Here is a 22,860-nt window from a genome sequence, read left to right as displayed (position 1 = left end):
TGAATGTCCACCAGCCTTCTGGTAGCTCTGGACCTTCTGGAGCTGCCTCAGGATGATCCCAAGAAAATGCCCCAGGTGAAAATGAGAGACATGTCTTTCTCGATCCATCATATGGTTCAGGATCCCACTGGCTCCACGAAAATTCTCTCCTTCACCAGCACAAGCTGTGGCTGCTGCTGAGGTGCACTCTGCTCAGCGTCCATCTTCCTCTCCTGGCTGAGGTTACTTTGTGTCCTACAACAGACCTGCTGCCAGCCTCTTGGGAGCCTAGAATCCAAGGGACAAGCCACCCATCTAGCCCAGGAAGCCTGTTTTGTTTTTATTGATTTTAGAGAGAGAGGAGGGGAGAGGGAGAGAGAGATAGAGACATCGATGATGAGAGAGAAACATTGATCGGCTACCTCCTGTACGCCTCCTTCCGGGGATCGAGCCTGCAACCTGGGCACTTGCCCTGACAGGGAATTGAACCATGACCTCCCGGTTCATAGGTCGACACTCAAAAACAGGTAGGGCCAGGCAGCCTGTTTTAAAGGAAGGTTAAGAAATTCAATAAAATCCCTACAGGAACCCCAATGAGTCCCACTGAAGGTCTCACAGAGCCCTGGGTCACCATGTCTGGAACTGAACCCCTCGAGCACGTGCTACTTCTACATCAAAGGCTCTCAAGAAGCCTTCTCATCTCCCTTCAGAGCAAAGAGCAACGGGCACCTTCTCAGAGCACCTGTCTCTGTGCTAGTTGCTGGACGTTCCCAAATCAGCACTTTCTGGTGACATCTGGTCAACAACTTTGTGGACATAAACATCCAAACCTGCAGAATTTTTATGAGTTTATTTGAGTCAAAACTGACGACAATTGCTGGGAAGAAAGACTTAATTTGCTCCAGAGAATATAAATGTGCTGTTTCTTTTATGCATTTGGAATTAAGGAGGGAACTTAAGGAAGATTATATGAGGGTGGGAGAAAGCAAGGTAGGGTTCAAATACAGGATAGCTAACAAGATTATATGCTCTCTTGAGAGTGGTCATGCTTTAGAAGGAGGGGACTGAAAAGAGGCATTTCAAAGGTGTGTTAACCAAGATGCACAGAAACAATGGACAGGGATGGCAGAAGGCAAAAGAGAAGCCTTTTCTCAAAATGTATATGCCTGGGGTGTGACTACCGACTATGACCTGCTCAGTTGGGAATTTATGATCAGGTCACGCTGTGAGGTTACCTTCTATAGAACCCCCTTTTCATCTACAACCTCCCACTGGGTTCCCAGGGTCCAAAAGGGCTTCAGAGGTTGGGCTCAGGGTGAGCAGACTCTATTCACCCACCTCTCCCTTCTCTCATCCGGGTCTCAGTTTCCTCCCTTTTGTTCGCCTCAGTTTTTCTTATCACTGTCTCTCTTCCAGGACTCTATCTAAGGCCTTCTTGCTTATGGCCAGGGCCGAAGCACAGTGAGAACAAGCAGAGGCCTGAGACTCAGGCTAGGACCAGGTTCAAACACCAGCTGTGAGTTCGAGGAAGAGACTCAACCTTCCTGAGATCCACCATGCTCTTTTGGAAAACAGGAATAACAGTTTCTGCTTCATAGTGCTGTTGGTGGATTAAGTGAGATCTTTTGTGTAGGAAGCCTGATGGATAGCCTGGCATATTGTAGAATACACAATCCATGTCAGTCAGTGTCACACCAGGTGGCCTACCTAAACACTTACTGGTGCTCCATAGAGGTTTCCTGGATTAACCTGAAATAAACATTTTCCACATTTCTGGGCTGTACTGGAAGGGTTTCCTCCACCACCCCTGTCTCAGTTAAAAAAGAAAAAATCAGAAGCTTGAAAGCTGAGGAAGGACTGGAGAGAGGCAGTGAAGTCAGCCGGATGCTAGAAGCCCAGATTGCCTTTGGCTCAGTCTAGATTTGAGGGAAACCTGGAATTACTGCGATTTCATCACAGCAGCTGGTCCAAGATAAACCTGCCAGAACTGCTCGAAGGCCAGATCTGGATCGCAGCGATAGCCGGAGCCCGCTGAGAAGCAAGGAGAAACTATTTATCTGACATTTTTTCAACCCCAACCAAGAATTTTCTTTGGCTCAAGATGTCCTTGGGACCAGTTTTCATTTGCATGGAGCTCATTTAAGGATCCGCGTGCACGTCTGACGGAGGAGACTTCTTAGAAAGACTTCCATTCCCCTGCCGCCTGTTCACGTGGGCCTTTCTCATGATTCAGAAATAAGGATTCATCCAGGAAGGCTAATCCCCAGGTTTCAGTTGTGCTTGGATTGTGCCAGAACCTCACGTATAGGTTCTCTCTGACTCAATTCCACACACAGCCGGTGCAGGCCTGGACATCCGCAAAGATGGCCACCAAGGAACACTTGTCCTCCTTCCAAATTGGCAGACTTCATCTAATTGAACCCATGTTAACCGATGTGGCACATTTTAATACATTTCACTATTTCAAGCTGAGGCAGCAAATTGGAGTGCAAATCTTCTTAACAGCTGCTTCTAGAGGGGCTGTCTGGAATCTCTGCATCCTTGACTCTTTGGTGCCAACCACAGGAAAATGTGTCCATTAATTATAGATCCTGGAGGGGTTGTATGACAGTCATGTCTGAACTAGAATGTCACCATTGTTTTTCTTTATTGGGGTGACATTGGTTAATAAAATTATATAGGTTTCCGGTGAATGCTACCATTCTTGTAATATTATTTTTTAAAATATATTTCCATTGATTTCATAGAGGAAGGGAGAGAGAGAAACATCAATGATGAGAGAGAATCAATGATCGGCCGCCTCCCACACACCTGCTACTATGGATCAAGCCAGCAACCCGGGCACATGCCCCAACTGGGAATCAAATCGTGACCTCCTGGTTCATATTTAGGCTCAACCACTGAGCCAAGCCGGGCAGTTCTTGTAATATTATTATGCAGACTCTGCACTTTTCCAGTAGGTAGCATTTGAGGAATGGTATGAATATTCCAGGAACAGAATAGTGAGATGTATTTTGAGAAAACAATCCAGAATGTACCCAATCGGGTCATCATTCTCTGCTTCCAACCAGTCACCTTGTTCCAATGATGTTGCCTGGAGCTGCCTGTGGTTTAATTATTCTTAGTCAAAGCTGAGCACAAGGAGAGTGTTTGCTGCATTGTTGTTAGGGCCAAAGATTAGAAACAAATGTTGACCAATAGGAGACTGGCTAAATCAATTATGATACATCCAGTCAATGGAACACCACGTAATCATTTAAAAATGAAAGTGATGCAGCAGGAATCAATGTATTGTTATGAACCTATCTCTAAGAAATATAATTAAATCTGTAAATATACAAGATCCTGGTCATACCAGTTATCTCCAGGGAGGAAAACGAGCAGCAGAGGAGCAAGGGAAGAAAGAAGTTTTCATTTCCATCGCCTAATGTTTGTACACTTTTAATTTTGTACCTTGTATTACCCATATACACATAATAAAACGTTTGATTTTTTCCAAAAGTGCATTCAGAGTCTAATCCCCCAAAAGAGATGGTTGAACTAACTATGTAAACCAAACAATTATAATCACAGGAACACTCATCTGCTGAGCAAATCGGTCTTTGCAATGGCTAGTTACTACACATTTTATCTGCTTTTCTCCTCAAAGCAATCCTATGAAGTCAATTTTACCATCTTCATTTTAGACATGAGGACATTGTGACTCAAAGAGTTTAGGAAAGTTGCCTGAGGTTACACAACCCGCACAGGCTAAACTGGGATTCAAACCTAGGTTGGGCTAACTTTTTCCACCAGCCCCTGGGGGCCGCCTTCATCAAACATGCAATGAGATTGCATCTCTCTTCTCACTCTATACCCTGGGCCTGGCAGAGAGCTTGGCACCCAGGAGGTGTCTAATACATGCTGCATGAATGATCAACAGAAAGTAAAACAGTGAGAGCAAGACTTGGCCAGTAATTCCCTAAAAGGATTTTCACATGTTTGAGCATCTTGGAATTACTTGGAAGACAACAACCTTCATTTGGATAGCTGTATTTTGCTGTGTTTGCTTAAAAAAAAAAAAAAATTAGTCACACCTCACAAAGCCTCATTACTTCAAAATGCCTTTCTGGTGGAGGATGATTTCACAACAAGGAAAATCAGAGAATGTGGTTTTCATTTGGCTACCTTTAAAAATAGCTGTTTTTCAGATGGGATCATATGAATAAATGCATACTTCTCTTTGGTTTTATCTTCTGTTTTTCTGCATGATTGTTGGAAAAGTTCAACAAGCTTGACCATTCATTTCAGGGTGAATTTGGGACCCAAACAGTTAAATAACCAGCCCATTTGGCTTCCTTGCTGCCTCCCAGCCAAGGAGATGAATGGAATGTTCATGAGGTCGCTTGGCAGGCGTCCACATTCCTATGGGAACGTTGCAGCAGCGAGAGCTTTGGGACACTAAGAGGCAAATGTGTGGGAGTCGTGGGGCAAATTGCAAATGATCCAAAGTCTCAGAAAAATGTGTGGAGCGCTGTTGGCCCGAGGATGCTTTGCAGAGGACCAGCAAAGTTTCTGCCCTTGCTCAGAGGCAGGAATTGGCACTATCCATTCTTCCCTACAGCTGCCCAGGCCTTGGATTCGACAGACCACTTGGAGCACCGTCGGGATGGGAGTTCATTACAAGAATTTCATCAAGGAGTCCCACTTCTTCAGCTGATCTTTATGCTCCTTCCTCTTCTCTGATACTCAAGAAAATGACTTCCGAGGGATTTTCCCAACCCCCTCCTCCTCTCATCTCCCCCACCTGCAGCTTTTTTCTGGCCTTCCCCAGGAAAGAGAACTCAAACCCAATGCATTTTCATTTTCCTCAAGTACTTCCTTGTGTTGTTTAAAATGTACTCTCTAGAGATCAGGTGAATTCACTAGAATCCTGCATTCCCTCCGTTTTTCAAAAAGGCGACTTCTGATCAAGGATGATGGTGGAAAATGGATTTTCTGTTTAAAATTAGAAACCATGATAGTCACGTTTTTCCCTAAAGAGAAGCTCATACAAATTTCTTGTTACCACACTAAAAAAAAGGCTTCAGCTTCAAGCTGTCGGAGCACAGATGTCTGTGTGTACCCCAAATATCTCTTGTGCCAGTAATACTGAGAGATGTTCCCCACATGAGGAGGGAGGCCCGTGCTCTGACTTCCTGTCCGGCTTGGTGGCATTGGTACCAAGGAATGGTGAGCACTTGGGAAGAGTTCTCTGCAATGTCCACGCAAGAAACGTCCAAACCTGTAGAGTTTTCATAAGTTTGAGCCAAGCTGACAACATACGCCAGGGAGCAGAATCTCAAATGCTCCAGTGATAAACATCTTGCAGTTCTTTCATGCATTTGGAATTAAGGATGGAATTTACAGAAGATTACGTGGAGGTGGGAGAAAGCAAAGTGGGATTGGACTACAGGATACTTAAGACTATTTGCTCCCTTGAGAGTAGTTATGTTTTAGAAGGAGGGCTCAGAAAAAAGGCATTTCAGAGGTGTGCTCACCTAGATGCACAGAAACAAGAGACAGGGCTTGCTTAAGGCAAGGATAAGCCTTTTACTAAAAAGTTATATGCCTGGGGAGTGACTATTCCCCATGACCTGCCCGTTAGGAATTTATGATTTATTACAGCACCATTTATTCATCCACAGTGGTAACTCGGGTGGTTAAGACTATTGTATCCTAGCACCATTAGGCTAGGATATGGAGGAAAGGAAGACACTGGGAGCTATGGAGTTGAATTGTCTCTCTTTGTTTTATCTTCTCCCCAAGTGTTTGGAAAAAGATAATCATCCCCAAAGGCCGAGAGATGAACCAGGTCACTGGTTTTGTTAGTGAGGCCCTATCTAACTAACACTCCTGAAGGCAAAACTAGCAATCCCTCCCAAGGCTAGCAAACCAGGCTAAGAAGCTTACAAGGCAGGGACTACCTGGAGAGAAATAATTGTTTAAGAAACAGTTGTTTCTAGGGAGGGAAATGGCACCCTGGCTTTGTTGGTACCACAGGGCATCAAAACCTTAGAAGACTTTAGAACCAGAATGAAAAGAATAAAGGGGATAGGATTGCATGGAGATGACAATAATGAGCTATAGTGATGAAGTCATCTGCCCAGCCCATAATCTGCCTTCCAGAGGCACTTCATTCCTTTGGCCGCAAAAGTAGCATTATCTGAGCATATGCCCTGCTCCCTGACCCCCACTAATTGACCCAAACTGAAAAAATCAGATCCTCCCAGGAGTTTAGATGCTGTTGTCTCTTGACCTGGTTGGTCACTTGAATTGAAGAGATGTCATTTGGCAGCAATGGGGTAGCCATCTTTTGTCCTGTTGATCGAGAGGCCTGAAATCATTTCTGTAGAGAGAAAAAGAGAGGCATGATCTGACCAGGTGAACAGAAAGAGAGAGAGAGAGAGAGAGAGAGAGAGAGAGACACCACATGGGGCCAGACTGTCTCTGAAGGACCCTGACTCAGGCTCCTAAGGGCATCTGTGCTCAGGACTGGTCACATCCTTGGATTTTGCAACACCCATCTATTCTGCATGGATGAAAAAGAGGATTATATGGAAAGCAACCTCACAGTGTGATCTGATCATAAATTCCTAAGCGGGCAGATCAGAGTAGGTAGTCACTCCCTAGATATGTAACTTTTTAGTAAAAGTTTATCTTTGCCTTAAGCAAGCCCTATCCATTGTTTCTGTGCATCTAGGTTAACACACTTTTAAAATAAGCCACAACCACTCAGCTGGTGTGGCTCAGTGGTTGAACTTCAACCTATGAAGCAGGAAGTCACAGTTTGACTCTCAGTCAGGTCACACGCCCGGGTTGCAGGATCCATCCCCAGTAGAGGGTGTGCAGGAGGCAGCCGATCCATGATTCTTTCTCATCATTGATATTCTTATCTCTCTTTCCCCCTCTCCTTCCTCTCTGAAGTCAATAAAAATATATTTTAAAAAATAAAATAAGCCACAACCACCATCAAGAGGGCACACAATCTTGTTCCGTATCCTGCATTCCCATCTCTTTCCCACCTCCATGTAATCTTCCTTATGTCCCCTCCTTAATTTCAAAGTTAATATATGAGTGAGATTCTGTTACTTTCAACTAAAGAACACTGGCTAAAACAAGCATAGGGAGGTCCACAGGCCAAAGGAGGAGCAGAAGGACAAAAATAAACATATCCTGGAAAACTCTTTAAAAAAGTTAGCAGATTTTAAAACTTCTTTAAAATAAAGTTTCATGTGGTCTTGGTACATGAATTCACAGACTGACCAAGAAAACAAAATAAGAAATGAGCCTTTAGTGTATGATAAAGGTGACATCTAAGTGGGAAAAGGTAAGCTATTCAGAGACAGTGTTGGGCAGTTAGTAGCATCTTGAAAAACCATACACAGTCGATTCTCATTAGCAGTAGTTGTATTCTATAAAGATGCTGCAAACACTGACTTAGTGAAGACTGAACCATTTTTACTAAGGAGAAATACAGGGTTAGGTTTCTGTATGTCTCTGGTCACATTATCAACAACTGGCCAACACATACCTTGTTTTATGTGTTTCTGTGTAAAGACACCTTAATATACATGGTTGACTCATTAACACTGCACTCATGGCCGACAGCACTGTAACCCTCCATATCCTAGTGATCACGCCTGAACAAAGCTTATCTAACGTATTTTCTCCGAAAGCACATCATAGCTTTCTTGTTCTGGAGAACATTAGCCAGCATCTTAGCACCATACTTAGGGGTCATTTTAAACAGCAAAATCACCAACAAACTGCATGGAAATGCAAAAAAATGTGGTACTAAATAAACCATGAAAAGGACACTTGTTTAACGTACTAGAGCTGAAGCAAGAAGGCAGAACATCGCCTGCTCAACCCCAGCTAGGAACAGGCATTGTCAGGCAACTCAAATTTTCATCACTCCTGCATGTCTGCAAGTGACAGCAAAGACTCTGCAAGTATTGATTTGGGGTTACAGATAAATTTTAGCAAGTGGGTGAATTGCAAATACAGAATCTGTAGATAATGAGAGAGACTGTAGTTAGATCCATATCTCATATTATAAACTAGGATAAATCCCCAAAGGACCAAATCTTGAAATGTAAAGTAAAATAATCACCAAATAGTGGATCAAATAGAGGGGATTTTTCTTTATAACCTTGGAATGAGGAAGACCTTTCTAATGGAAACACAAACTTGAAAAGCCACAAGTAAAGATTGTTAAATGTGACTGCAGTAAAAACACAAAACAAAGACCTACTGCAAGACAAAAAAGAACTACTATACCCAAAGTCAAATTTAACTTATTATATAATCAAAATAGCAAAATATAAATGACAAATCAGGAAAATGTTTGCAATTCATAGGAAAGCAGGAGGCTAACCTTTCCACATTATTTAAGGTCCTAGACACAGACAAGAAAAACTAAACTCCAATAAAAAATAAAAAGAATATGAAAAATTAAAAATTTATAAACAACTCATAAAACATGAAAAGATGCTCAACTTCATTTATAATAAAAGCAATGTACATTAAAGCTATACTTAGCTATTATTTCTCACCTATCAGACTAGCAAAAATACAAAGGACTTTGGAATGGTGTGATGCTGCTGCTTTAAGGGAAGATGTATTTTCACACATTTCTATTAGGACTTCTAATTGGTACAACCTGTATATAGAACATATTGCCAATAATTTTCAGAACTCAAATGGACATAATCTTTGACCCAGGAATTTACTCTAGCAATTCATCCTATACTTAGGCACATGCATAATGACTGTGATGTGCAGGATGGACAGGATTATTCATTGCAATGTTGGCATTAGCCAAAGATAAGAATGTCAATAACATAAGGGTAAAATATAATATGGTCATTAATACAGGTATAGTAATGAAAACTGCCACTATGAAAACACATGGAAAAGTTCTTTATGGGTTAACACAAAAAGATCACCAAGGTATATGGAGTCAGACGCGCTACCGTTGCGCCACGAGGTCCCCGTGATCACCAAGGTATATGGTTAAGTGCAGAGCAAGATGCAGAAAAATATTTTTGCCCCTGGTGTGAAAGAGGAAAAGGAAAAAATAATTGTGTGCACTGGCTTTCATGTGCATAAAAGTTTAATGAAAGAATTACTAAGAAACTAATAATAGTGGTTACCTATTGTGGGAACTGAGCAAATATAGGAATAAAGTGAGAAGGAGATTGTTTTAGGATTCCTGATGTTTGACCCTTGGGAATGTATTCCATATTGAGAAAAAGAAATAGAAAATTTTACTTAAAATGGAAGCTGGAGTGGTTGAATTGTAAGATGAAGGCACATTATCTTTTTATCAACACAAAAACAGAAAGACAATTAGAAACTTCAGGAAAAAACAAACAAACAAAAACTACACAATAAAGTCCTGGTCCAAACTGGAAGCAAACTAAGATTCACCATGATTTCTGTAAAGGTATGCTGTATGCAAAGTGAATCCATTTAACCTCAATGTTTAGGGCAGTGTTAGTCAGAACCCATCTATTCTCTGGGTCCCAGATCCTTGAGCAGTCAATTCAGGTCAGTGGGTGCCGATTTAAATTCAGCCAACCTGTTATTTCCCTTGATGAAACTAAGATAAAAGATCATCAAAAGGGAAGTTATCATGACTAGAAAAACTATCTGGCCAACCATCATCCTGTCTTTTTGTAAAATTATGAAACTAACTATTAAAATGAAAACTAAATCTAACTTAAATTTTTTTCTTTAAAACTCACACACTTCTCTATCGAACATATAATAACCTAAAAATCCAACCACACTTTGGTTATTTTACCAGTCCCACCAGACTGTGGGAAGACAAGGATGATTCAAAAAGTCAAAGCAATACCAGTACTATAACTTTCTTTATGAAAAGTTCCCTGGCCAACACCAACATTGTTTAGCTTCTCTTTGCAGTCAGACTGGGATAAGAGAAGAGTTGTGTGCCAGAGAATTCCACCTTATTTTCTCTTGACTCTTCCTGGAGTTCCAAGAGTTGCCATCAGATTCACTCTGCTACACCCTGATAGCCTCTGGGAGTTCCCTAAGTACCAGTGGGAGCCTTCGTTTGTGGGTACATTGATGTGATCATGGCATTTCATCATAGAGTAGACTTGGAGCAGGGGTCAGCAAACTACAGCCCATGGACCAAATATGGCCCACTGCCCTTTTTGTAAATAAAATTTAATTGGAATACTGCACGCCCACTGGTTTATGTATTGTTTATAGCTGCTTTCTTGCTATAACAGTAGAGCTCAGTAGTTGCAGCAAGAGAACATACGGCCCACAAAGCCAGAAATATTTACTGTTTAGCTCTTTACAGAAACATTTTGCAGAACCCTACTCAAGAGTGTCCAGGCCTGGCATCCAGCTGATTCCCACTGACAAAAGCAGACAGGCATGAGAGCACATACAGCCTGAATCACCACTAAAAATCTTGCTTCAGAGATGTAGACATAGATAAAATTACCAATATCATCATATCTTACCTTATAATAGACAAACATGTAAACTGACCGTACCTCCGCTATGCCCACCAGCCAATCAGGAGGGAATATGCAAATTAGAAGGACAAAGATGGCGGCCACCCAGCTGCTCCAGGCGCAGAGTGGCCGGGCGACACCTGCTATGAGAGGGAGGGTGGGGGGGCGAGGGGATCTACAGGAGCGGCACTCCGGCCCCGCTGTGAAGAGGAAGACGACAGACTCTGGCTGGAGTCTGCAGCGAAGATGAAGATGGCAGACTCCAGTCAGAGCAAAGGCCTGGGTCATGGATGCCGGAGGAAAACCGGTGCTAGAAGCCAAGGGAAGGAAGGCCTATTACACAAATCTCTTCATGCAATGGGCCTCTAGTATAAGTATATTTGTGTATATGTATGTATTTGTGTAACACATACATATATGTATATGTATATGTATATGTATGTATAGTAGCACACTCTTACTGCAAAACAACAGTGAGATCAGGAACAAGAAGTTCATTCAAAAAGACTCTAATAATCTTAGCCTTACTCTTCTCACAAGAAGCCAATGTGTTCTGCATACTAAGGGAAGCAGCAGGGTTTAATGGAAGGCGAAGACAATTAAAATCAGCTCTCTCACACTCTGGTTCCTGAGCTCTACTTTCCTTCTCTGGACCATGGGGATACTATTTCCTTTCTTAAAGGGAGGATCACGGAGACACCACATGCAAAGTGCCCTGCAATAGTCAGCACCCAGTAAATGGTGGTTATTAGTTTTACTATCCCTATCCTCATCTGCCTGAATCCCATTCTTCTTCTCTTGCTTTTTTCGTCCCCCAGTCCCATTACCCAACCACCATTTCCTCTCATTACTGGCAATATCTTTATTAATACCCTTTCTCTTATCTGTATTTAGGTACTTATTTACTTATTTTATTTTTTATTGATTTCAGAGAGGAAGGGGGAGAGAGAGAGAGAGAAAGAGAGCTAGAAACATCAATGATGAGAGAAAATTATTGATTGGCTGCCTCCTGCATGCTCCCACTGGGGATCGAGCCTGCAACCCGGCATGTGCTCTGACCAGGAATCAACTGTGACCTCCTGGTTCATAGGTCGACGCTTAACCACTGAACCACACTGGGCAGGCTAGGTACTTATTTTTTAACTTCCAATTATTGAAGCTTCACTAAGTTGCCACTAACTAGTAATCAAAAAGAAAACGTGTAATATATACACCCTTAAAGTTAACATGATAAGAAATAAATCCTAGTAATGAAGAGGAAACTGAAAATCAGAACAATCAATATGGGAACTGACTCTGAAGATCCCGGCAGGAAGGAAGAGGTGCTAGTTTCAGTAATCTAGGGACCTGGATTTCAGCAACCATGTGCCTTGTTCTGAATTGTTTTTGTCATACTAATATGACTGGGTGAGCCTGGCTGGCATGGCTCAGTGGTTGAGCATCGACCTATGAACTAGGAGGTCACAGTTCGATTCCCAGTCAGAGCACATGCTCGAGTTGCGGGCTCCATCCCAGTGTGGGGCATGCAGAAGGCAGACAATGAAACTCTCTCATCATTAATATTTCTATGTCTCTCTTCTTCTCCCTTCCTCTCTGAAATCAATAAAAAATACATTTAAAAAAAAGAAGATATGGTAATATGATGTGGACACACACAGAGACACACACTGGAATATTATTCAGCTATGAGAAAGAAGGAAATCCTGCCACTTGCAACAACATGTATAGACCCTGAGAGCATTATACTAAGTGAAACAAGCCAGACAGGGAAAGACAAATACTATCTGGTATCACTTATAAGTGTATCTGTAAAAAAAAGTGAAACTCATAGAAACAGAGAGTAGAAGAGTAGTTGCCAGAGGCTGGGGATGGGGAAAATAGGGAGAGGTTGTTGAAATGGTACAAACATTCAACAATAAAATGAATAAAGTCTGAGGATCTAATGTAAAACATGGTTACTATAGTTGACAACACTGTATTATATAGAAACTAGAGGCCCAGTGCACGAATTCGTGCACGGGTGGGGTTCCTCTGTCTGGCCAGCGATCGGGGCTGATCGGGGCCACCTCGCCCAGTCCTTATCAGGCTGATTGGGGCTGGCCGGCCAGGGGGAGGGACCATGGGAGGTTGGCTGGCCACGGGAGGTTGGCTGTGGTAGCGCACTGACCACCAGGGGGCAGCTCCTGCATTGAGTGTCTGCCCCCTGGTGGTCAGTGCACATCATAGCGACCAGTCGAACGGTCGTTCAATCGACGGGCCGTAACAGTTGCTTAGGCTTTTATATATATATATAGATGTCCTGAGAGTAGATCTTAAATGTTCTCATATATGTGTGTATATATAGATGTCTGTGTGTGTGTGTGCGTGTGTGTTAATTAACTAGATGGTGGGAATCCCTTCACAACATATATACATACATCAAATAACCATAATGTACACTGTGACTATCTTACAATTTTATCAAATATTTCTCAATTAAACTGAGAAAAAAACCCAATATGTAACATGTGGGGGAATAAAGATAATATGCCAGAAACATGGCAAGTGTGAAGATAACAGACATCTTTAAAATGCTAAAAGAAAATAAACTGTCAGCCTAGAATTCTATATGCAGCAAAAATTTCATTCAAAAAGGTAAAATAGATTTATTTCAATACTCAAATGCTGAAAGAATTCACCACCAGCTGACCCACACAAACAGAAATATTAAAATTAGTCCTTAGACGAAAGTAAAAAGACATCAGATGAAAATATGGATCTACAAAAAAAAAAAAAAAGCACTACATTAAGGAAGAAAGGGCACTGCATATGTTAACTACATAGGTAAATATGTAAGATTTTTCTCTTATTATATAAATGCCTATAAAGGTAATTGACTAAATGAAAGCAATAACTAGTTAACATAAGTTTTTTTTAACATATGTACAAGTAAAGCATATGACAATAGTACAAAGTGTTGGTGGAAAGTAATGGAAGCATACTATTGAAAAGTTCTTATACTATATACAAAGTGGTAGGATATCACTTGAAAGTAGAATGTAATAAGTTAAAGGTGCATATTATAAACTCTAACATAGGAGATAAAATTAAATCACAACATATATTCAATTAATCTGAAAGAATTTACAAAGAGAGAGAATAGGAAACAAAGAATAGATGAGACAAATAGGAAATGTGCCCTTGACTGGAATCAAACCTGGGACCCTTCAGCCTGCAGGCCAACGCTCTATCCACTGAGCCAAACCAGGTAGGGGCTTCACATAAGGTTGTTGTTGTTGTTGTTTTAAATTTCATTCAGAGTTATTAGCTGTAATCTGTGGAAAATATAGGCTGTAGTGGACTTACTCCATCGTGACTAGCACTGGAAGTCACAAATAAATTTTTAAAATATAAATAAATAAGTTTTTCCCAGCTGACATGGCTCAGTGGTTGAGGGTCAACCTATGAACCAGGAGGTCACAGTTCGATTCCCTGTCAGGGTACATGCTTGGGTTGCGGGCTCGATCCCTAGTAGGGGGTATGCAGGAGGCAGCCGATCAATGATTCTCTCTCATCATTGATGTTTCTCTGTCTCTCTCTGTCTCTCTCTGTCTCTCTCTCTTTCTCTCTTCCTTCCTCTCTAAAATGAATAAAAATACATTAAAAAATAAGTTTGTAAGGCAGGCAAAGGTTTATCTTAGAGATTCAAGGAAGGTACAATATTGGTACAAAAGACTGAGCATCAAAATCATTACATAAAGAAATCAAAGGAGAAAAACTGTATCATCATTCAGCTTCTATCATATGTCAAGATGTTCAAGACTACAAAAATATTAAGAGGCTTAGCTGAGAGAGCCATCTTGATTATTCTTAAGTCTCTGAATTCTAGTTGTATAAGATCAGCATTTCATTTGTCCCTCTTAATTACATAAACCAGTATATTTCTCTTTTTTCCTTTAGCTAGTTTGAGTTGGAATGCTGTCACTTTCAATACCTATGAACTAATCCAAGCATCAACAGAAAAACTATTTTTTTAAAAAAGATTATTCAATAAGTTAATCACATACAAAATAAATATCTTTAAAGTCAGTAGAGAACCTTCCTACATTGCTGGTGAGAATATAAAATAATGTAGCCCCTTTGGAAAAACAATTTGGCAGTTCCTCAAAAAGTTAAACATAAAATTACCATACAACCCAGCAATTCCACCCCTACCTATCTACCGAAGAGAAATAAAACCATATGTCCACAAAGACTTAAAGTGAATGTTTATAGTAGCAGTATTCATAATAGCCCCAAATTGAAACAATCTAAATGTCCATCACTGGTGAATGGATAGATCATAGATGAACCTTGAAAAACATTATGCTAAGTGAAAGAAAGTCAGACACAAGAGATGATATAGTGTATGATTCATTTATGTAAATTGTCTGAAAAATGTATAGAGAAAGAAGGTAGAATAGTGAATACCTGGGGCTGGGAATGGGGACTGGATTAACTATAAATAGACGTGTGAGATCTTATTAGATGAGGAAAAATAAACCAAAATTAATTTATGGTGATAGTTGCACTACTCAGTAACATTACTCAAAATTATTGAAATGCACATTTGAATGGGTGAATTCTATGACACTGTAAAATTTACTTCAATAAAGCTGCTAAAAATTAAAAATAAAACTAGTAGAGTTCTGATATATAAAAAATAATTAAGTAAAATATATGATAGAAGCAAACATCCCATTCACTACTATACAAAAGTATAAATTATCTAGGAATAATGGCACAACAAATGTTTGGAACTTGTTGGAAGCCACAAAATTCTACTTAAGAACATTAGATATTGGATGAATAGAGAGAGATATCTTGTTTTTTTAAAGTAAATTTCACCATCATAATTTTTTCCTAATATAAACCATAAATTAAATGTATTCACAATAAAAATCTCACAGGAATATTTTTTAGAAGAAGCAACTTAAAAAAATGATTCTTAACTTCATCTGAAATTATAAAGATGTGAAAATAGCCAGGAAAATCCTTATTTTTTAAAAAAAGAACAAGAAATGGGAACATGTCCTACAATACGTTATTATCAAAGTTACCATTCTTAAAATAGAACAGTAGAATTTATAGATCTATTAATAAAACAGAAAAAAGTTAGTAAATTAGCAAATAAATATGAAAATTTAATATATTATAAATCAAATGTCAAAGCAAAGGAAGAAAGGATGGAATATTCAATACATGGTGCTTGGACTGGTATCAAGTCATTTGGAAAAGCATGAAGTGTGATTCTGACCTCACTTCAGATGCCAAAATAAAATCCAGATGGATGCTATTTTTATAATAGCTGAGTAGAGGAGACTTTTCTAAGCATTTCACAAAGATTACTGTCTATAAAGGAAAAGATGATACATTGGATTGCATTTTAGCTAATGGTATTTGAGAGCTCACTCTGTACCAGGCACTTTTCTAAGCATTTTACACTTAGTAACATAGTTAAACCTCACACAACAACCCTATGATGTAGGTACTAGTAGCAGCCACCCCATAAACTGACCTATTTTATGCAAGTCCTCAGAGTCTTTCAGCATCACCTGTCTCCTGGACTCTTAGCCATCTGCTCAGCTTCACCCACCACCTCAGCCAAGGGCTTTTTGCAGGCACTTCTAGTTCTGCTGCCTGAGGCTGGGCAGACACTGGAAGTCTATGGTTCCTCCCACAATCTCCAGACTCAGATGAAATGCCCTTCCATAGGGTTTGAGATCCAGCTGCCCAAAACTGCCCCAAAGTCTGATAATGCAATTCAGAAATGAGGGAAAGTTGACACCCCATGGGGCAAACAATGTTGACCCTCAAGAAAAGACAGGAAGTTGGAGGATTACACCCCTCACCCTATTCCTCCCTATTGACTCTTCTAAGATCCACGTTGTCATTCGGCCTACATGCAGGCATATTACCTGGCTGAGTGACTCACCTGCTGAGCCACTGGATATGTCATGAGACAGTGGGAGGGGAAGTAAGATGCTGGCTTGCATTGCTTCCCATACTTCCCTGCCTCATTTTCCATTTCATTCATTTTTGCTACCCTCTCATATAGAGCATTAGCACTTAGTCTTGTCCCTGTTTCTGTTTATTAGGGAATCTAGAGCAAATGTCCCTTTTTTTTTCATGAGAAAACTCACAGATGGGTAAAATAACTTGCCAAAGATTGTCCAGCTGCTGGAGGCAAAGACCAACAAGAAGTTAACATATAAATGCAAGAACTCTGTCAGAAGGCTGATGGACTTTGACATTCAGCAAGGGCTGAGAATCAGCATTGTATTACCCTGCTGCTGGCTGAATGGCTGAAGGCAATCCCCTAACCTTATAATCCTTTTTTGTTTACCAAACCTTACCATTGATGTCTGTTTGCTTTGCTAAAGGGCAAATATATATTCTAGTAAATAAAAAGCTATGGGTCGGGACATTCAGAGAGCCACTCCACTAGAGAGTAGGTCTCCGCCTGACTCCCCCCGCCCCCGCCCCATGCCTTCTAAATTTATATTTCTTGTGTAGTATATTTGTTTGTGCATCAGCTCCTTCTCCAGATCCTGAGTCCTCGCTGCAAAAGGTTTTGGCATCCAGCTAGTTATTCATGAAGTTGGGCTTTGAACCCAAGGAAATTTATTAATCTTATACAGTATAACTACAAAACAACAAGAAAACGAGCAAATGTCAACCTTACTGTTGTTAAACTATGGAACAGTATTTGGGGATATGGAATAAGAGAAGATTGCCCACTATTACCACCTCTATTCAGAATCATACTAAAAATCCTAGACTATGCATTATGGCAAGCAAAAGAAAAAACAAAAGAAAAAGAATTGATATTATTGTATCTGTAGAAAAAAATATATAAAAATTATTAGAATTATTACTGAATACAAAGATAATATACAAACCTCAATTATATCTATAATAATAAAAGTGTAATATGCTAATTAGACCAGACATCCTTCTGGACGACCTTTTGGACGAAGCCGGGGCTGCAAGCGCCAAGGCGGCTGCCACAGCAGGCGGGGACCGAGGCAGAGGAGGCAGCAGCGGCAGCGGCAGCACCTGGGGGCTGAGGCAGAGGCAGCCGCTGACGCAGCAGGGGCTGAGCCCCTTGCACAAATTCCGTGCATCAGGCCACTAGTTTATTTATAAATAAGTATAAATATATAAAATATAATAAGTTTATATTTTATATATTTACATATAAATTCATATATTGCAACAAAACATAAATATTGCTTTAATAGCATAAGAACTACCTAGAAATAAATCTTACAGCAAATGTGCAAGACAATCCAGAAACCATAAAACATATTGAGAGAAATTAATAAGGACTACTCCAAAATGGAAATACATATCATACCAATGAACTGTAAGACTCAATCCTATATAATAAAGAGATAATATACAAATGGTTGTCACGCCCTCATGCCATAATGGCTCAGATACTCAACACTGGTGAGAGAGGAATGGGGACCAGCAAGGCACAAATGAGCTCGCGAGAGAGGAATGGGGACTAGCCAGACACAGATGAGCTCATAAGAGAGGAATGGGGACCAGCTAGGCTGCGGCCCAGGAGAGGGACAAGCCACCCGCCCTGCAGTCCCGGGTGCCAGTGCCTGCGGCCCAGGCAAAGCCTCCCGCCCACGGTCCCCTGCGGCTGCGGCTGCGGCTGTGGCTGTGGCCAGCCCAGGTGAAGCCCACCCAGGTCCTGGGTGACTGCTGCCGGACAGAGGGAGGGAAGCCTGGGTCCCGAGTGCCTGTGACCGGCCGAAGGAGGGAATCCTGTGTCCTGGGTGTGGGGTGAGGCAGAGGCTGTTAGGGGCGATCAGGCCAGCAGGGGAGCAGTTAGGGGTGATCAGGCAGGCAGGCAGAGGTAGTTAGGGGCCATCAGGCAGGCAGAAGTGGTTAGGGACGATCAGGCAGGCAGGCAGGCAAGCGGTTAGGAGCCAGCAGTCCCAGATTTCGAGAGACAGTCAGACATCCCCCGAAGGATCCTGGATTGGAGAGGGTGCAGGCTGGGCTCCATGCACGAATTTCATGCACCGGGCCTCTAGTATTATAATAATGTCATTCCATTTTTATTTTTTTTTTAGGGAAGGGGAGAGAGAGAGAAAAATCAATGTGAGAGAGAGACACATCGATTGGTTGCCTCTTGCACACGCCCTGACCAGGGCCAGGGATCGAGCCTGCAACTAAGGTACATCCCCTTGACCAGAATCAGACCTGGGACCCTTCAGTTCACAGGCTGACACTTTATTCACTGAGCCAAACCAGCCAGTGCATATACTGTCATTTCTTTTTAAATTATCTATAGATTCAAGTCAGTCTTAAAGTTCCAGCAATTTTTTGTTTGGGAGGGGTTTGTGTGTGTGTGTGTGTGTGTGTGTGTGTGTGTGTGTGTGATAAATGTATGTAAAGGGTCAAGAATAACCAAACCCTGGTAGAAGAACAAATGGAGAACTTGCTCTAACAGATGTTAAGCTACAGGAAATTCAATATAGTGTTGACACAAAGGTTGACAAATAATGAAAGAGAATAGAACCTAATATCAAACTCACTCATAAGGAAATAGACCATAAATAAAAAATATACTATAGGACCCTTCACACTATGCCTCAAATTAATGCTAAGTAGAATAAAGATGAAATGAGAAAGATAAAACTATAGAAATAACCATAGAGAAAACGGTAGATAAGTTAGACTTCATTAAAACTTCAGTTAATCAAAGGAACCATAAAGAGAGGGGAAAAACAAGCCACAAATCAGGAGAACCTATTTGTGACATGTATAACTGGCAAAGTTACAGTACTTAGAATACTATATTTTTTGTTTCTAAAGCACACAGTTTTACACATTTTACCATCATGGATATTTGGGTGCATATCTAGATCAATGACAAGTTTTAATTTAACTAATAATGTTCTTTTTTTCTTAATGTAACCAAATAGTAGTGCATTTTAAAATCAATAGCATCTTAGAACAGGAGTGGATATCATGGGCCCTAGTCCTGGGCCAGGCAGGCAATCATCTCACCTGACTGAGCAGGACTGAGGTGAACTCTCCCCTCCCTGTGACTTTTGGGTCAGACGCACTCATTAGTTCTTTTGTCAGAGCATAAAAGACCACATCCTTTGCCCGGCCGCTTCCTCTATCACTATCCCATCTCTATCTCTTGCACTGTTCCCAGAACTCTATCATTTCTACCAGAGTGATAGTACAAGATTGTCTTTATCAACAGTACAACTAGTAGAAGTTACTACTAGTAACTTTGGCATATGAACTTCTCTTCAGCTTTCAGTGTTTGTCTTTTTACATATTTTCATGGATATTTTAACGGGAGACTATCAGATAATATATTGGGCCCTGCTAATCTGCTACCGTAACAACAACAATAAAGGCTGGCATTTGTTGAGTGTTTATTATGCGCCAGGCAACAACAACACTTTATTATAGGTGTTGGAGGCAACCTCCCTTCCTCTGGCTTCCTGTTTTCATGTGGAAGGATCTCCATCAGTGTAAAACCCTTGGCCTCTTGCTCACCCGCTCATTCTCTCTGGGGAGGGTCACTCACTTCATTGGTTGGTTAGGAAGAAGAAACTAGACGTGCTTGGCTCAGTCATAGCTAGAACCACTCCTTGATTTTGGTCTGCTGGCTGAGTCTCACAGTAAACACAGTGGAGCAGATCTGCCCCAGGAGAGAGGCTTGTGGTTTCTATTTCTGCCTGTGCCCAGTGAGAATGTTAACGTTGGGGTACAAAAATAGGAAGCCATCATTTCCAAGTATTTAAGTTTTCTAATACAGTTTTAATAGTAAAGTGACATTTCGATAGCCATCTATCTAATTTCTGCCCTTTCAATTAGTTCAACATGAAGTTGGAAAATTATTTGTTGATCCTTCAGAATCCCCAAAGTAGGTATCATGAGTATCTCCAGTTTACTGGGAGGCAACAACTTACCCAAGTTCCATCTAGCTCTAGAACAACAAAAACTTCACCATGATGCTAAGCTAATCCCTGCAACTCCACTGCTCCTCAGGAAAGATCTTCACAAAATCTCATCACACCTGTAAGTCTCAGTGATGGCACCATCTGAGGAAAACCCACCCTATCCTTCCAGACTCTTCTGTGGGGCCATTCCCAATTCTGAACAGAGCTGGTGAGTCCATCCTCTGTGCTCTCTGTACAACCTTATGTTGGGGAGTGAAGATTCATTCAGTTTCTGATTTATTCATCCGTTCATCTCTCTAATCTAGGCCGAGTAGGTGGCAGTTCAATTTTTGTTAAATTATACTGATGGAAACAGATTAACAAGTAACACATTCTCCAATGCAACCATTGTAAGCACAAGGTCTACACAGATTCCAGGATGGATTTAATGTACTCTAGTGTTATTTATGCTACAGGGCTTCCCTTTGTCCAATTTAGTTTTGGGAAAGGTTATTCTTGTTTTCTTTTTGGTTGTTTGTTTAAGTTCCTTCTTTTCTTGCCCTTAGAAGTTGTGCTGGGAGGCAGTAAATTGGGGGTATATATGATGTCCATTAGCATTGCTTTATTGCATCTGGTTTAATCTCATCCTGAATTGCTATAAGCAACCAAAATAATTACAAAATTAACATAACATGACATCAATAAAGCACCTATTGTGAGCCACATGATTTACACATATTAACCATCATAAGAAGCCCTGTGAGATAAGTATTATTATCTCCATTTTACAAATGAGAAAACCAAGGCTATGCAAAATGAAGCTGTTAGCCCACTGCCCACACCAGTAAGTGGCAGAGCAGAAATGGAATCGGGGCTGTTGGCTCCAGAGCGGGGTCTCTTCCCTTAATTCAGTGCCCTCTGGAACATATAGCAGCTGTTGTGACGATTAGAAAAGATAATGGGTGGGAAAGTGCTTGGAAAACTCCATGGAGAACTAAGCATGCAAGAGATTATGAAGACTCGTTGAGAGCTTTGGCAAGGGCACTGTGATAATGGCCCTGGGGAGGGGGAACAAATTGATCTGGCTGGAGTTTAGGGACATTTCCTGTTATGTAATTGCTCTGAATGCAGTATTTCTGAAACAGTGGAGATGCAGACCCTCCTTTCTTTGTGAAACAGTTCTCATCTCTGGGAACAAAGACAGAAGAGGTTAGTTTGGTTTAAAGCAGCTATTTTCTTTCAAGACAAAGGAAACGGTGGGGGAGGAGTGGCAATGTTGTCCACTTGCTGTTGGGTTCTAGGCATTGATTGATTCCGGACCCTACTCAGAGTGAGAGCAGTAACTTACAACACATGCTAAATGTTTTTCCACTTAAAATGCATTTCAAAAATACAATAGGTCTGCATGTTTATTCTGAAATACAGCACAACGGAACGCACAGATTGTCACATATGTTCTGAACGTTTCACCAGACTCCGGAGGCAGAGAAAGGCCTTTGTTCTCTCCTTCACCCAACAAACATTTATTGAATGATTTCTGTATGTCAGGCATTATGCTAGCCACTGAAGAACAAGACAGGGTCCCTGTTGTCAAAAAACTAAGACTGGAGTAGGAGAGACAGACCTATAAGCTAATTTTTAAACATTACGATACAACCTAAGTGCAATGATAGGAACACATGCAAAATAAAGAAAGTTGAATAATATGAATGTATGGTATCACAGGGTGCTAGACATATCAGGATGATTACTACATAAGTTATATAAAGGTTTAGTCACTATGTTGTACACCTGAAACTGATATAATATTGTACGTCAACTGTAACTGAAAAAAAATTTATATTTTTAAAATATGTTTTTATTGCTTTTTTAGAGATGGAGGGAGAGAGAAAAAAAATTGATCAGTTGCCTCCTGTAGGCACCTCAACAGGGACTGAATCTGCAACCTGGGCATGTGCCCTTACTGGGAATCGAACTGGTGACCTTTGGGTGCATGGGACGACAATCAACTGAGCCACCCCAGACAAGGCTAAAAATTATTTTTTTTTTAAATTGAATGAGAGCAATTCTCTCTACCAGTGGGCACTCCTTCTAAGAAGAGATTATGATGTCTGAGCTTACTTTTGATGACCAAATAGAAATATTAAGCCCAATCCCTACTGTGTGCACTGTTCTTCACTCTCCATCTATAATTGGTGCTTAGAAACACAAAAAAATATTAGTTGTTATTTAAATAACTATTTATTAAGTACCTGATATATGTAGAACACTGTTAATATTTATGCAGGATGCAAAAAAAAAAATAAGACATGGTTCTATCAACCAAATATATCAAAACAGATTATATATTAGAATAGGCCAAATATAAACTCTGAATCAACAGGCAAAGAATGGGGGTCAATGATCTAGGCTCCCACCTT

General features: G+C 40.8%; 1 long non-coding RNA gene across 2 annotated transcripts in view; it reads right to left on the bottom strand.

The window, feature by feature from the left end:
• Positions 1-865: 865 nt before the first annotated feature.
• The window catches only part of LOC307108906, a 77,969-nt gene continuing 55,974 nt past the window's right edge, over positions 866-22,860 (bottom strand). For both annotated transcript variants that reach the window (XR_013814358.1, XR_013814359.1), the window contains exon 3: positions 866-6,346. This is a non-coding gene — a long non-coding RNA (uncharacterized lncRNA). The remainder of the gene's footprint in view (positions 6,347-22,860) is intronic.

The sequence above is a fragment of the Cnephaeus nilssonii genome, assembly GCF_951640355.1.
Source record: "Cnephaeus nilssonii genome assembly, chromosome: 13".
Taxonomy (NCBI): domain Eukaryota; kingdom Metazoa; phylum Chordata; class Mammalia; order Chiroptera; family Vespertilionidae; genus Cnephaeus; species Cnephaeus nilssonii.
This window is presented reverse-complemented; position numbering and strand designations above follow the sequence as displayed.